At 35.7% G+C, this 14,263-nt stretch overlaps 1 protein-coding gene across 2 annotated transcripts in view; it reads left to right on the top strand.

Annotated features, from left to right (window-relative positions):
- ADAM2 (ADAM metallopeptidase domain 2) overlaps positions 1-616 on the top strand; it is a 136,899-nt gene extending 136,283 nt beyond the window's left edge. For both annotated transcript variants that reach the window (XM_043563591.1, XM_043563596.1), the window contains one exon: positions 394-616. The gene's annotated coding sequence lies outside the window, so the exon portion shown is untranslated. The remainder of the gene's footprint in view (positions 1-393) is intronic.
- The last annotated feature ends 13,647 nt before the right edge of the window (positions 617-14,263 follow it).

Below are 14,263 nucleotides of genomic sequence, written 5' to 3'. Positions count from 1 at the left end.
AATAATGTAATAGTGAAAGGTAGAGACAGTGAAACAGAAAATTTAATGTATTAGATAAATTTAAATAACATAATATATATTTAATGGTGATATATTGCTACATAGAATAAAAATTGAATTCAAAAATATTTTTCAATATTGTAAACTATGTCATAGGCATTGTAAACTATAAATGACTTTCCAATTTTCATTTAAAAATTTATTTGCAGTGTGATGTTTTAAATTTGTTTCTTATAACATTTAATCTTTGAGCATTTGTGTATTAAGTTGGTTAAAAATAAATAACATGATAGAACTCTATAATAAGGGTAACCCCATGCTATTTGTTGAATTAATCATTTTTAACTTGATTGGTCAAACAGGTAACTTTTTCCCTTTCATTTATTCTTCCAGAATAATTATCTTCGATGGACAGAAAAAATGAAAAAAACAAAAACAAAAACAAACAAAAAAACCCCAAAAAACAAAAACAAAACAAACCGCAGTTACCTGCATTTCCTGATTGGGATTCAAAACCTGCATGTTATGGTTCTGATCTAACAAGAAAAAATGGAAGATTTCTCATATAACAAATGTAATATAAATTTATAGTTACATATAAAATTTTACAGATGAATTATTTGTAAGAAAGTCATATTTATGAATTTTTATATTATATATTTATTTTTTAAGTTATACTAATTGTTAGTATGCACTAACTCTGTTAAGCAGTAGGCATGAGATAAAGAAAGGTTATAATAAATCTAATGTCATGATTAAAGGTCACTATTATATTTTAAATTGCAATGCTATGTAGTTACATTATAGTCAGGTCCATTGCCAATCAAAAAAAAATGATTTGGAAATAATTCTCAATTATATGCTGCTCACAAAAGATGTACCTCAGTTATATAAAGGTTCAAGGTAAAGAATGGAAAGACATCATGGACATTTATATAAAAAACCTTATACAAAAAAAATCTTGATCAACTTTAACAGTGAAAGTGTTCATAGAGTTAAAGAAAATTATAATGAAAATGTTTATTCTTAAGAGTAAGTTATAATAAAAAAATGCATTAGTCAAGGTTCTCCAGAGAAACAGAATGAATAGAATATCAATGATTGATGAGATGACAGATAGATGATAGATAGGTAGATATATTATAGATAGATGATATATAGAGAGAGGGATTAATGTAGATAGCTAATGAGAAAATTTGTTATAGGAATTGGCTCATATATTTATGGGGGCCAAAAAATCCAATGATCTGCTATGTGGAACGTGGAGAACCAGGGAAGGTCATAGTGAAATTTAGTATGGGTGTGAAAGCTGGAGACTTGGAAAGCCCATGGTCTAAGTTTAGGTATGACTTCAAAACTTGAGAACCAGGAATGCCAATGCATGTCCCAGGCAGGAGAAGATGAATGTCATAGCTTAAGCATAACGCAAATTCATCCTTTCTCTGTCTTTTTTTTTTTCTAATCAGTTTCTCAAAAGATTGAATAATACCTACTTCCATTGATGAGGTTAATCTTCACTCAATCTTTTGATTAAAATGCTAATCTCCTCCAGAGATACACTCACAGACACAACCAGAAATAATCATTTATCAGATTTCTAGTGGTTCTTAAGTTAACATATAAAATTAATCATCACAAGTCTATCCCTGCTCAACTTGCAATCATATACTTATTCTCCAAATATCATAACTATAATGTGATATAAGTATACTGAATACAAACAAAAATGCACTAATTCCTTGCCCAGAAAAGTAGATAAAATCCTTGAATGATGTTCACTATTCTCTTAATATCTTTTAACTTAAATACTATGATTTAAAATCAGCAATACTTAAATACTGACATAAAGTCAAAATGTCTTATGCTATAAGAGAGTAAGGGAGGAAAGAAAACAAAGATATTTGTTTAAGATATTTATATATACACACAAAAATGTACTTATGACATTATAAGGAGGAAACACTCATGACATTACAGTCTTCACTTTTGTGTCATGTGGTTGTAGCTGGTAGTTACAACTACGTTCTTTTACGACCCATTCTGTTTTCTCTTTGACCTCAGAAAGCACCTGGGATGGTTTGGTGACCAAAACCTTCACTTCTGAAGGGTCTGGACCATTAGCAGTCCTGTTGTGGTAGTTTTCTATTGGCTTTAATTATAGGGCATGGTAATACTAAGAGAAATCCTGAAAAATTCCAATCTCCTTCTCAAGGAATCATTGTTGTGTCTCCTCATGAAAGCATTTCTCCTTCTGAGAAGAAGACCTCCAGGCCAGCACAGCATAAAGTCATGGAAACAAGAAACACAAATTTTGTTAGTGGGTCACTTGGGGTCATAATGAATGGTCCCATTTATATTTCCACCCTTCAATTCCTGGACCCATGAATCCTGGTTATGTGAGAAATAGCACCATATATGAACACTGATTCAGAGCATAAACAGTCTTGTAGAGAACTTTATCTCAGCCCCAAAAGATATTGCCACCTAGCTGATGATGTAACTGAGTGTTCAAAAGGCCATTCCAGTCAAGTTAGTTGCTTCAGGATAGTGGGGGACTAGTGAATTCCATGAGCCCAGGATCATTGCCACACTTCTTTTTCTCTGAAGTTAGTTCCTTGATTAGAGGAAATGCTGAGTAGAAAACATAATGATAGGTAAGGCATTCTATAATTCCATGGAGGATAGTTTTGGCAGAAGCACTGCATGTAGGGAAAGCAAATCAAAATCCATAGCAAGACTCTATTCCAATAAAGAAAAACGTTGTCCCTTCCATGATGGAACTGGCCCAATGTAATCAACCTGTCACTAGTTTTCTATCTGGCTGATCATCCTAGAAAATGGTGCTACACCTGACAGAATTGACCTGTGCTGCTGGCAGATTAGGCACTCAGCAGTGATTGTAACCATGTAGGGCTTGGTGAGTGGAAGTTCATGTTGTTGAGCCAAATCATAACCTCCATCTCTGTTACCATGACCACTTTGTTCATGAGCCCTTTCAGAAAGAATAGGTGTGATTAGAGAAATAGGCTGACTAGTATCCACAGAATGAGTCGTCCTCTCCGTCTGATTATTAAAATTATTAACTTCTCTGCTGAGTTCCCCATTTAGTTAAAAACCACTTGGGACACAACTATCTTCACTTTTTTTTGCCTTTTCAGAGAAGTATATCTATAAAAGTTTTCCCCAAATTTCTCTGTCACCAATTTCCCACTTCTCTTCCTTTCAAGTGCTTGACCATCCAACTAACCCGTTGGCTACAGCCCATGAATCAATATTCAATTACATGTCTTGGTATTACTCCTTCCAAGAAAAGTTCACAACTAAGTACACTGCCGGAAGTTATTTCCTCTGGGGAGGGTTTCCTTTTACTGCTGTCTTCAGGAATGTCCAAGAGAAAGAGTGTAGTGTTTTAGCTCTCCATTTTCTAGTGGTTCTTGCATACTGTGCAGAATCATCTGTAAACTAGGTCCAAGTCTTCTCTTTCTTCAGCTAATGGTAAATAAACCCCATAAGGCCATAAGTATAAGCTTGGAGGGAGAGACAAGGCAGTGTGGCAATAGAGGGGACCATGAGCATTTAAGCCACTTATTTATGTAACTTACCTCTGCCTTCAGGGCCTGCTTGGGCCTGATCATGTTATTAGTATTTACATTTGATGATGGAGTGCTGTTGTGCATAATTAATTTCATGGCTTGGTGGGTCAGAAAACACTCAGTTCATGATAGGAAGCTGAGGTTGTATGGAAGTCGGTGGCCCATGGTCAGGAATTCAATCTCTACAAAGACCCAGCAGCAGGCCAAGAGCTGTTTCTGAAAAAAGAAAGTAGTTATCTATAGGTTATGGCAGGGATTTCCTCCAAAATCCTAAAGACCTGCATTATGATATGCATCTGTGGAGCCTGCAAAAGGCTCCAAAGAGCATCCCTACCTGCAACTGACACTTCAACCATCATGGAATATGTTGGATCATATGGCCCAAGTGGTAAAGCAGCTTGATTTGAAGCCTGTACCTGTTGCAGAACCTTCTCTTATTTTGGGCCCCACACAAAATTCAAACAAAATAATTTTTTTTGGAAAGCCCAACAATACATGGAAATTAATACAATACATGGAATCCAATGAAAATGAAAACATGATAGTCAAAAACCTTTGGGATGCAACAAAGGCAGTCATAAGAGGGAAGTATATAGCAATCCAGGTCTTCTTTGAGAAGGAAGAAAAGTCTCAAATACACAACCTAACTTTACACCTAAAGGAGCTGCAAATAAAGCCCAAAACCAGCAGAAAGAGGGAAATAATAAAGACTAAAGCAGAAATGATACCAAAATTTAAAAAAAATCAGTAGAACATCTCAATGAAACTAGGAGCTAGTTCTTTGCTAGAATTTACATAATTGAGGGGTGCCTCGGTTAAGCATCTGACTCTTGAATTCAGTTCAGGTCATGATCTCTTGGCTCAGGTGCAATGCCTGTTTAAGATTCTCTCCTCTCTCTCTCTGCCCCTCCACTGCTCTCTCTCTATGTCTCTCTCAAAATAAGTAAATAAACTTAAAAAATAATTTACATAATAAGCCCCTAGCCAGACTTAACAGAAAAGCAAAAGGACTCAAGTGAATAAAATCAAGAATGAGAGAGATCACAACCAACAAAGGAATACAATTATAAGAGAATATTTTGACAAACTATATGTCAACAAATAAGGCAATTTGGAAGAAATGGATAGATTCCTAGAAACATATAAACTACTAAAACTGAAATAGGAAGAAATAGAAAATTGGAACAGATCCACAAGCAGCAAAGAAATTGAAACACTAATCAGAAATCTCCCAACAAACAAAAGTCCAGGGCAGGATGGCTTTCCAGGGAAAATCTACCACATATTTAAAGAAGAATTAATATATATTCTTTTGAAACTGTTCCAAAAAATACAAATGGGAGGAAAAGTTGCAATCTCAATCTATGAGGCCAGAATTATCTTAATTCGAAAACCAGACAAATCCCCCACTAAAGGAGAATTTTAGGCCAATTTCTCTGATGAACACGAATTCAAAAATTCTCAACAAGATATTAGCAAATTGAGGGGGGCCAAGATGGCAGAGAAGCATGCAAGTTTTTTGTGTCTCTCATTCCTGAAATGCAGCTAGGTCAACACCAAACCATTTTGCACACCTAGAAAATTGATCTGAGGATAAACATGACAATCTGCATAACTTGAACCACAGAACTCAGCAGCTTCATGGTGTGGAGAGGTAAACTGGGGGAGAGAAAAGCCATGGAGGGTAGGGAGCTGTTTTTGCTTGTGGGGAGAGGATGGAGACAGTGGACAGAGTACAGGAAAAGTACTCTCCCCAAAAGCAGGTGGAGAGAAAGAGAAAGAGTGGAAACACCCATAAGGGACTTAATAAGAAAGGCAGAAAGGGGAAAGGGGAAGGAGAGGGTTTGGATAACCTTAAGACTGTATGAACAGGAGAGTGCATATTCTGAAACTCTGTAGCTCGATCCCTGGCAGAGCTCTGGTGGGAAGGGCAAATCCCCAGGATCAGACAGCGAAATCTGAGGTGTCTGAGAGGACATATGGTAGAGGCTGTGCAGCCTCCCCACAGGCAAAGGTCCCAGCAGACCCTGGAGGACAGCCATGTTTGCTGATGTTGGAATAAAGACATTAAGGGGTGGTGAATCCTGGTGCCAGATGTATGTTTGATTTACCATAATCCCTGAAAGGCTGCTGCTACATGATCATGCAAACTTTTTCAGGGGCAGGCTGGCACCCAGCTGCAGTCTCTGGACATCTTTAGCAGCAAGATGATCTGAACATTCCCAGGGGTAGGCAGGCCAGGCACCTGGCCATTGCTCAGCAAACCTTCCCCCAGAGGGTCTGAGTGGGTCAAAGCTACAGGGCCCTCAGTGCTGGGTTTGGTAACACAGCCGTCTCTGAGATAAAACTCAGGAGGGAGTTGCTGCTTGGTGGGCTGATGGTTTGGTCGCAGACAGTGTAGAAGTGGGGAGTGGACTGAAGTGGGAGACAAAAGAGGGATGTTTGGTTGCCGGTGGGCAAGAGCATGGAGTTCTGATACTAGAGACTGGGTAGCTGGGTGATGCCATTTTCACCTCTCCTGTGCATGTGCATGCATGTGTACACCTGCCACAAAGATCCCCCATAGGACACTAAACAGCACTGTCTAGTGAAGAATGGACCTGTTACACCAAACCCCACCAAGTCCAACTGTGCCGACAGCGCCCTAGAGGAACAAACATCACAAGTCTCTCTGCCTGCTTAGTTTACAGACTATGAAGTGTTTCATAGTTTGACTTGTAGGGGAAACTGGAAGTAATTTTAATTGTATTCCATCTGTTCACTGGGCCATCTATTCATTTTTTTGGTTTTTATTTGTGAGTACAGAATATGATTTATTTTCTTTTTCTATAAAAACATTTTTCTTTAACTTTTTCCACTATAATTTTGAAATTTTTGTAAATGTTTTATTCTGTTTTACTTTCATCATTTCATTATATTCTATTTTATTGTAATTTTAAATTTTCAAACGTTTCCTTTCTTTTTTCTTTTTTTTTCTTTTTTTTTATGAAATTTATTGACAAATTAGTTTCCATACAACACCCAGTGCTCATCCCAAAAGGTGCCCTCCTCAATACCCATCACCCACCCTCTCCTCCCTCCCACCCCCCATCAACCCTCAGTTTGTTCTCAGTTTTTAACAGTCTCTTATGCTTTGGCTCTCTCCCATTCTAACCTCTTTTTTTTTTTTCTTTTTCCTTCCCCTCCCCCATGGGTTCCTGTTAAGTTTCTCAGGATCCACATAAGAGTGAAACCATATGGTATCTGTCTTTCTCTGTATGGCTTATTTCACTTAGCATCACACTCTCCAGTTCCATCCACGTTGCTACAAAAGGCCATATTTCATTTTTTCTCATTGCCACGTAATATTCCATTGTGTATATAAACCACAATTTCTTTATCCATTCATCAGTTGATGGACATTTAGGCTCTTTCCATAATTTGGCTATTGTTGAGAGTGCTGCTATGAACATTGGGGTACAAGTGGCCCTATGCATCAGTACTCCTGTATCCCTTGGATAAATTCCTAGCAATGCTATTGCTGGGTCATAGGGTAGGTCTATTTTTAATTTTCTGAGGAACCTCCACACTGCTTTCCAGAGCGGCTGCACCAATTTGCATTCCCACCAACAGTGCAAGAGGGTTCCCGTTTCTCCACATCCTCTCCAGCATCTATAGTCTCCTGATTTGTTCATTTTAGCCACTCTGACTGGCGTGAGGTGATACCTGAGTGTGGTTTTGATTTGTATTTCCCTGATAAGGAGCGACGCTGAACATCTTTTCATGTGCCTGTTGGCCATCCGGATGTCTTCTTTAGAGAAGTGTCTATTCATGTTTTCTGCCCATTTCTTCACTGGGTTATTTGTTTTTCGGGTGTGGAGTTTGGTGAGCTCTTTATAGATTTTGGATACTAGCCCTTTGTCCGATATGTCATTTGCGAATATCTTTTCCCATTCCGTTGGTTGCCTTTTAGTTTTGTTGGTTGTTTCCTTTGCTGTGCAGAAGCTTTTTATCTTCATAAGGTCCCAGTAATTCACTTTTGCTTTTAATTCCCTTGCCTTTGGGGATGTGTCGAGTAAGAGATTGCTATGGCTGAGGTCAGAGAGGTCTTTTCCTGCTTTCTCCTCTAAGGTTTTGATGGTTTCCTGTCTCACATTTAGGTCCTTTATCCATTTTGAGTTTATTTTTGTGAATGGTGTGAGAAAGCGGTCTAGTTTCAACCTTCTGCATGTTGCTGTCCAGTTTTCCCAGCACCATTTGTTAAAGAGGCTGTCTTTTTTCCATTGGATGTTTTTTCCTGCTTTGTCAAAGATGAGTTGGCCATACGTTTGTGGATCTAGTTCTGGGGTTTCTATTCTATTCCATTGGTCTATGTGTCTGTTTTTGTGCCAATACCATGCTGTCTTGATGATGACAGCTTTGTAGTAGAGGCTAAAGTCTGGGATTGTGATGCCTCCTGCTTTGGTCTTCTTCTTCAAAATTCCTTTGGCTATTCGGGGCCTTTTGTGGTTCCATATGAATTTTAGGATGGCTTGTTCTAGTTTCGAGAAGAATGCTGGTGCAATTTTGATTGGGATTGCCTTGAATGTGTAGATAGCTTTGGGTAGTATTGACATTTTGACAATATTTATTCTTCCAATCCATGAGCAGGGAATGTCTTTCCATTTCTTTAAATCTTCTTCAATTTCCTTCATAAGCTTTCTATAGTTTTCAGCCTACAGATCCTTTACATCTTTGGTTAGATTTATTCCTAGGTATTTTATGCTTCTTGGTGCAATTGTGAATGGGATCAGTTTCTTTATTTGTCTTTCTGTTGCTTCATTGTTAGTGTATAAGAATGCAACTGATTTCTGTACATTGATTTTGTATCCTGCAACTTTGCTGAATTCCTGTATCAGTTCTAGCAGACTTTTGGTGGAGTCTGTCGGATTTTCCATGTATAATATCATGTCATCTGCAAAAAGCGAAAGCTTGACTTCATCTTTGCCAATTTTGATGCCTTTGATTTCCTTTTGTTGTCTGATTGCTGATGCTTCTTTTTTTCTTTTTTTTCCTCTCCCTTTTTTCTCAATTCTATCAAGCTTCTTTCAACAATCAGATGAAAACACGCCTAGGATCTAGCATTCTTTATTTGATTTTTTTGTGTGTTGTTTTTAATTTATCTTTTGCCATACCTAGAAATTTATTATAATTTTATTATTTTTGAATGTTTGACATTGAACATAAAAATGTAAAGCCTCCAAATAATACTGAAGTTTTTTAAAAGGGTGGTTTGCCATTCTCTCTGCCTGGTAATAATAGTTTTAGCCATTTACTTACTCAACAAGGCCCAGATTACCTCTTATGTTCTTGAGTCTCTAGAATATTCAACTGAATGCCTGCTCATCAAACCTCTCATCTCCAAACCTTTCTGTTTTATGAGAATTCTAAAAGCTTTCTAGCTTTCAGTATACTTTCTTTGAGGTGTCCTAACCCATGTGGCAAAGTAATTGACAAATATCCTGAGGCAAAAAGCACCTGCATTCTTGTCCCTGTTACTTTTCTGTACCCCATGCCCAATAGTGGTCTACTGCAGAGGAAACCTTGAATTTTCACATCCTACCAATGCCTGGAATCTACAGATGCTGAGATTAAAGCACCCAAAAAACTCAGCTCAAATGTGTCATTATCCCCTCTCCAATATTTTCAGCACCTAGTTACCATTGTTCAGCAACTCTAGATTGCGTTCAAGTACATGATATTTGCTTTTTTTCTGTTTTTTTTCTAGTTTTCTCACCCAGAAGAAGCAGAAGTTCCCATCACCAAATGATGTATAAATTTGATTCAATGTCCATACAGTCTCAGCAGATAGTTTTATTAACATGAAAATTTAGGTAGCCAAGTATAACTAAGTCACTCATTTAAGATGATAGTGAATTTGGAGGACTTAAATTGCCAGACACCAACATTTATGTTCCCGAGAGAGTATTATATTTCAATAGTAAACAAATAAGCCAACAGACTGTATATAATGTGTATAATATATATAAGTTGGTTAATGAGACCATTGATAAAATACAGCATTGGGCAAAAAAGTTTTTTTTCCATCAACATGGGTCAATTGGCTATCCATATGGAAAGAAAAAATTCCTAGTATCCTGGTATTTGTTTTATGGTATTTAGAATAGTAAATTCAGATGAATCAATATAATAATGTTATAGGCTATAAAATAGTGTGAATGTAAAATACAAAATAATCTTATAGAAGATAACAAGAGAATGTATTATGGCTTTGGGATAGGCAGTTTCTTGAGTGTGCTACAATAACCTGAAACAAAATTTCAAATAAAATTGTAACTTTGGAATATATTCTATTCATCCAAAGATTCTGTTGAGACAATGATAAAGCAAGTCACAGATTAGGAACATTTGCAAAACATAAAAACTCACAATGTTTCATATGCAGTATGTATAAAGAAAAACTAAATGCTACTAAGAACGATTTAGGCAATCCAGTTGGGAAATGGGCCTGAAATGGAAGAGAAACTTTAAAAAGATGATATCTTGACTTTGGGTTGCAGTTGTGGTGAAGTAACTTTGTATGAGACTGATCCTCCCAGAAATAATAATTATAACCTCTGGATATTTATCTGTCTATCTATCTATCTATCTATCTACCTATCTAGTCAACACAAAAATAAAAAACCCATTTATTAATCTTAATGAATGTGTAAAAAGCTTTTGATAAATTTATAAACTGTTCAGAATTTTAAAAATAAATAGAAGGAAACCCACTTAATCTGATGATGGGCCTCTACAAAGTTGGATAAACTATCTATCATATTTAATGGTGAAAATTCAAAAGACTATTGAGACTAGAAATGAGTTAAAAATACCTGCTATAGACACTTTTTATTAGCATCATATAAAAGATCAAAGGTAGTACATTAAACCTAGAGATAGAAATTCAAAGGCATAAAGATTAGAACAAAATAAAGATTTAATTATTTGCAAAATTTATGAATTTCCATATAAAAAATCTGAATCTACAGATACATTTTTAGAAATCATTAAATAAGTGAATTTAGGTAGGTTGTTGGATATAAGATTTTATCAGTTTGTTTTTGATGCATAACAAACCAGCCCAAAATTTAACAGCTTAAAATAAATACCTATTTGTTGAAGATAATAGGAATGGGTCGGGGCCAACATGGTGGAGAAGTAGGGGGATCCATACCTCCTGCATCTCTCAAACAAAGAAGTGCTGAAGCCAAAGGACTTTGAACCCCAGGGTCTGGGAGGAAAAGAGACTGAATCTACCAGGAAGAAAATGGGAAAACCGGAGAAAAGATGGGGCTACTCCAAGGAACAAATCAAAGCACACCTGGTGGAAGGTCCAAAATATCACTACGAGTAGGGTAATAAAATAACCAAAGCCACAACAACAGAGAGCAAGTAACAATCTCCAAAAAAAAAAAAACCCAAAAAACAAAAACAAAAACAAAACAAACAAAAAACCAAACAAACAAAACACCTCCTGAGGGGCCAGGTTCTGACCCCCCTTTAATATAGCAGTGCTTGCAGGTGTAGAGCACACACCAAGCTTTTAAAATGCAAAAGGGACAGAAAACTAGCCAAAATGATGAAACGGAAGAATTCTCCTTAAAAGAAATTCCAGAGAGTAGCAACAGCTAACGACTTGATCAAAACCGACTTAAGCAATATAACTGAACAAGAATTTAGAATAATAGTTATAAAATTCATCACTGGGCTTGAAAAAAGCATAGAGGACAGCAGAGAATCCCTTGCTACAGAGATCAAGGGAGTAAAAAATAGTCACGATGAATTAAAAAATGCTATAAATGAGGTACAAAATAAAATGGAGATGGCCACAGCAGGGGTTGAAGAGGCAGAGGGGAGAATAGGTTAATTAGAAGATAATTCACCACCTTTTGGTGGTAATGATGTGTCATGTATGTCTATTGATTTTTTAAAATTCCAGTGTAGTTGATATAGAGTGTTATATTAATTTCAGTCTACAGTACAGTGATTCAATAATTCTATATATTACTCAGTGCTCATAAAAATCAGTGTACTCTTAATCCTCTTCACCTATTTCACCCATCATACCACTCACCTTCCCTCTGGTAACCATCCGTTTGTTCTCTATAGTTGAATCTGTTTTGGTTTGTCTCTCCAATTTTTTTTCTTTCCTTTGTTTATGTTGTTTCTTAAATTCCAAATGGCTGAAATCATAAGGTATTTGTCTTTCTCTTCCTGGCTTATTTTCAAATAGCAAGATTTCATTCTTTTTATGACTGAATAATATTCCATTCTATATCTATACCTATATCTATATACCATCTATATCTATATCTATATCTGTATCTATATCTAATCTAATGACATGTTCTTTATTCATCCATCAAAGACACTGGAGTTGCTTCCATAATTTGGCTATTGTCAATAGTGCTGCAATAAACATAAGGGTGCATATTACCTTTGAATTACTGTTTTCACTTTCTTTGGATAAATACCCAATAGTGTAATTACTGGATCATAGAATAGTTTTATTTTAAATTTTTTTGGGAATCACTGTATCGTCTTCCACAGTGACTGCACCAGTTTGCATTCCCACCAAAGTTCAAGAGGGTTCCCTTTTATTCACGTCCTCACCAACAGGTTTTTCTTGTTTTTTTTTTTTTAAATTTTAAATTTTAATTTTTTTGCCATTATTACAGGTGTGAGGTTATATTTAATTGTAGTTTTGATTTGTATTTCCCTGATGATGAGTGATGTTGAGCATCTTTTCATGTGTCTGTTGGCCATCTGAATCTTTTTAGAGAAATGTCCACAGCTTATGCCCATTTTTAATTGGATTATTTGTTTTTTGTGTGTTGAATTGTATAATTCCTTTACATATTTTGGATACTAACCCTTTATCAGATATGCCATTTGCAAATATCTTCTGTTTAGTAGGTTGCCTTCTAGTTTTGTTGATTGTTTTTTTTTGCTGTGCAGAAGCTTTTTATTTTGATGTAGTCCCAATAGTTTATTTTTGCTTTTGTAGCCCTTACCTCAGGAGACATATCTCGAAAGATGTTGTTAAAAATTATGTTAGAGAACTGGAAGTCCTAGCAGCATCAATCAGATAAGAAAAAGGAATAAAAGGCATCCAAATTGGTAAGGAAGAAGTAAAACTTCCACTATTTGCAGATGATATGATATTGTATAGAGAAAATCTTAAACACTCTACCAAAAGACCTACTAAAACAAAAAAAGAAATTTAGAAATGTCATAGTATACAAAATCAATGTACAGAAATCAGCTGCCCTTCTATATACTAATAATGCAGCAGAAAGAAAAATTAAGAAAGCAATCCCATTTATAATTGTACCAAGAATAATAAAATATGTAGGAATAAACTTAAAAAGGTGAAATACCTATACTCTGAAAACTATGAAACATTGATGAAAAATTGAAGTTGACACAAACAAATGGAAAGACATTTCATGCTAATTGATTGAAAGAACAAATATTGTTAAAATGTCTATACTATCTATTCAAAGCAATCTACACATTTAATGCCATCTGTATCAAAATACCAATAGCATTTTTTACAGAAGTATAACAAATAATCCTAAAATTTCAACGGAACCACAAAAGTCTCTGAATAGCCAAAGCAATCTTGAAAGCAAGAGCAAAGCTGGAGGCATTATAACCCAGATTTCAAGATACACTAGAAAGTGGTAGCAATTAAAACAGTTTGGTACTGGTACAGGAATAGACACAGATCAATGAAACAGAATGGGAAGCCCAGAAAGAAAGCCCCCACGTTCATGGTCAATCTTTTACAAAGGAGGCAAGAATATGCAATGGTGATAAGAGAGTCTCTTCAACTAACAGTGTCAGGATAAGTGGACAGCTGCATGCAAAACAATGAAACTAAACCACTTTCTTACATCATACACAAAACTAAAGTCAAAATCTTTATCAGTAATCACATAACTAAATGGATTAAATGTTCCTTCACCCATTTTATATTTTCCTTTTCTTGCCTTATGACAATATTTTTTTTTTTTTGAGAGAGAGAGAGAACAAACATGCATGTGTGCATAAGTGAAGGAAGGGAAGGAGAGGGAGAGAATCTTAAGAAGGCTCCACACCAACTTTGAAGCCCAGGCTGCTCAGTCTCATGACCTGAGCCAAAATCAAGAGTCTGTTGCTTAACCCATTGAGTCACCCAGGTGCCCTAACTTATGACAATATCTTAACAAGGAATGAAGGCATACTTAACACATTCCCAACCTCAAGGATAAAGATTTTAATCCCGCAGAATTCAGTATGACATTTAGAAATGTGTTCTATAATGTTATGATCCCAATATTAATAATGAATGCTCTTTTTTTCTTTTGAAAAGTTTATTTGAATTCTATCCTGATATTGGTATTGCTGTACCAGCTTTTATATTTTCATTTTTTTAATTCTTAATTTTTGGTCCATTGTATTCTTTTTGATGAAAAGAGTAGTTTTTTTCTATAAGTAGTATTTTTATGCTCATATAAAATGTAAATATTCATTCTGATAAATTCATGGTTGTATTTTTGAAAGTGAAAAATCTAATTTACAGTGAATGACTGGTGTAAAGATATCCCTATATGTTTTGTATTCTATGGTTATTTTTTTCTCCCCTTTTTTTAGTGGTATAAAAT

The sequence above is a fragment of the Prionailurus bengalensis genome, chromosome B1 (genome assembly GCF_016509475.1).
Source record: "Prionailurus bengalensis isolate Pbe53 chromosome B1, Fcat_Pben_1.1_paternal_pri, whole genome shotgun sequence".
Classification (NCBI taxonomy): domain Eukaryota; kingdom Metazoa; phylum Chordata; class Mammalia; order Carnivora; family Felidae; genus Prionailurus; species Prionailurus bengalensis.
Note: the sequence above shows the minus strand (reverse complement) of the source record. Positions and strands in the feature narration are given on the sequence as shown.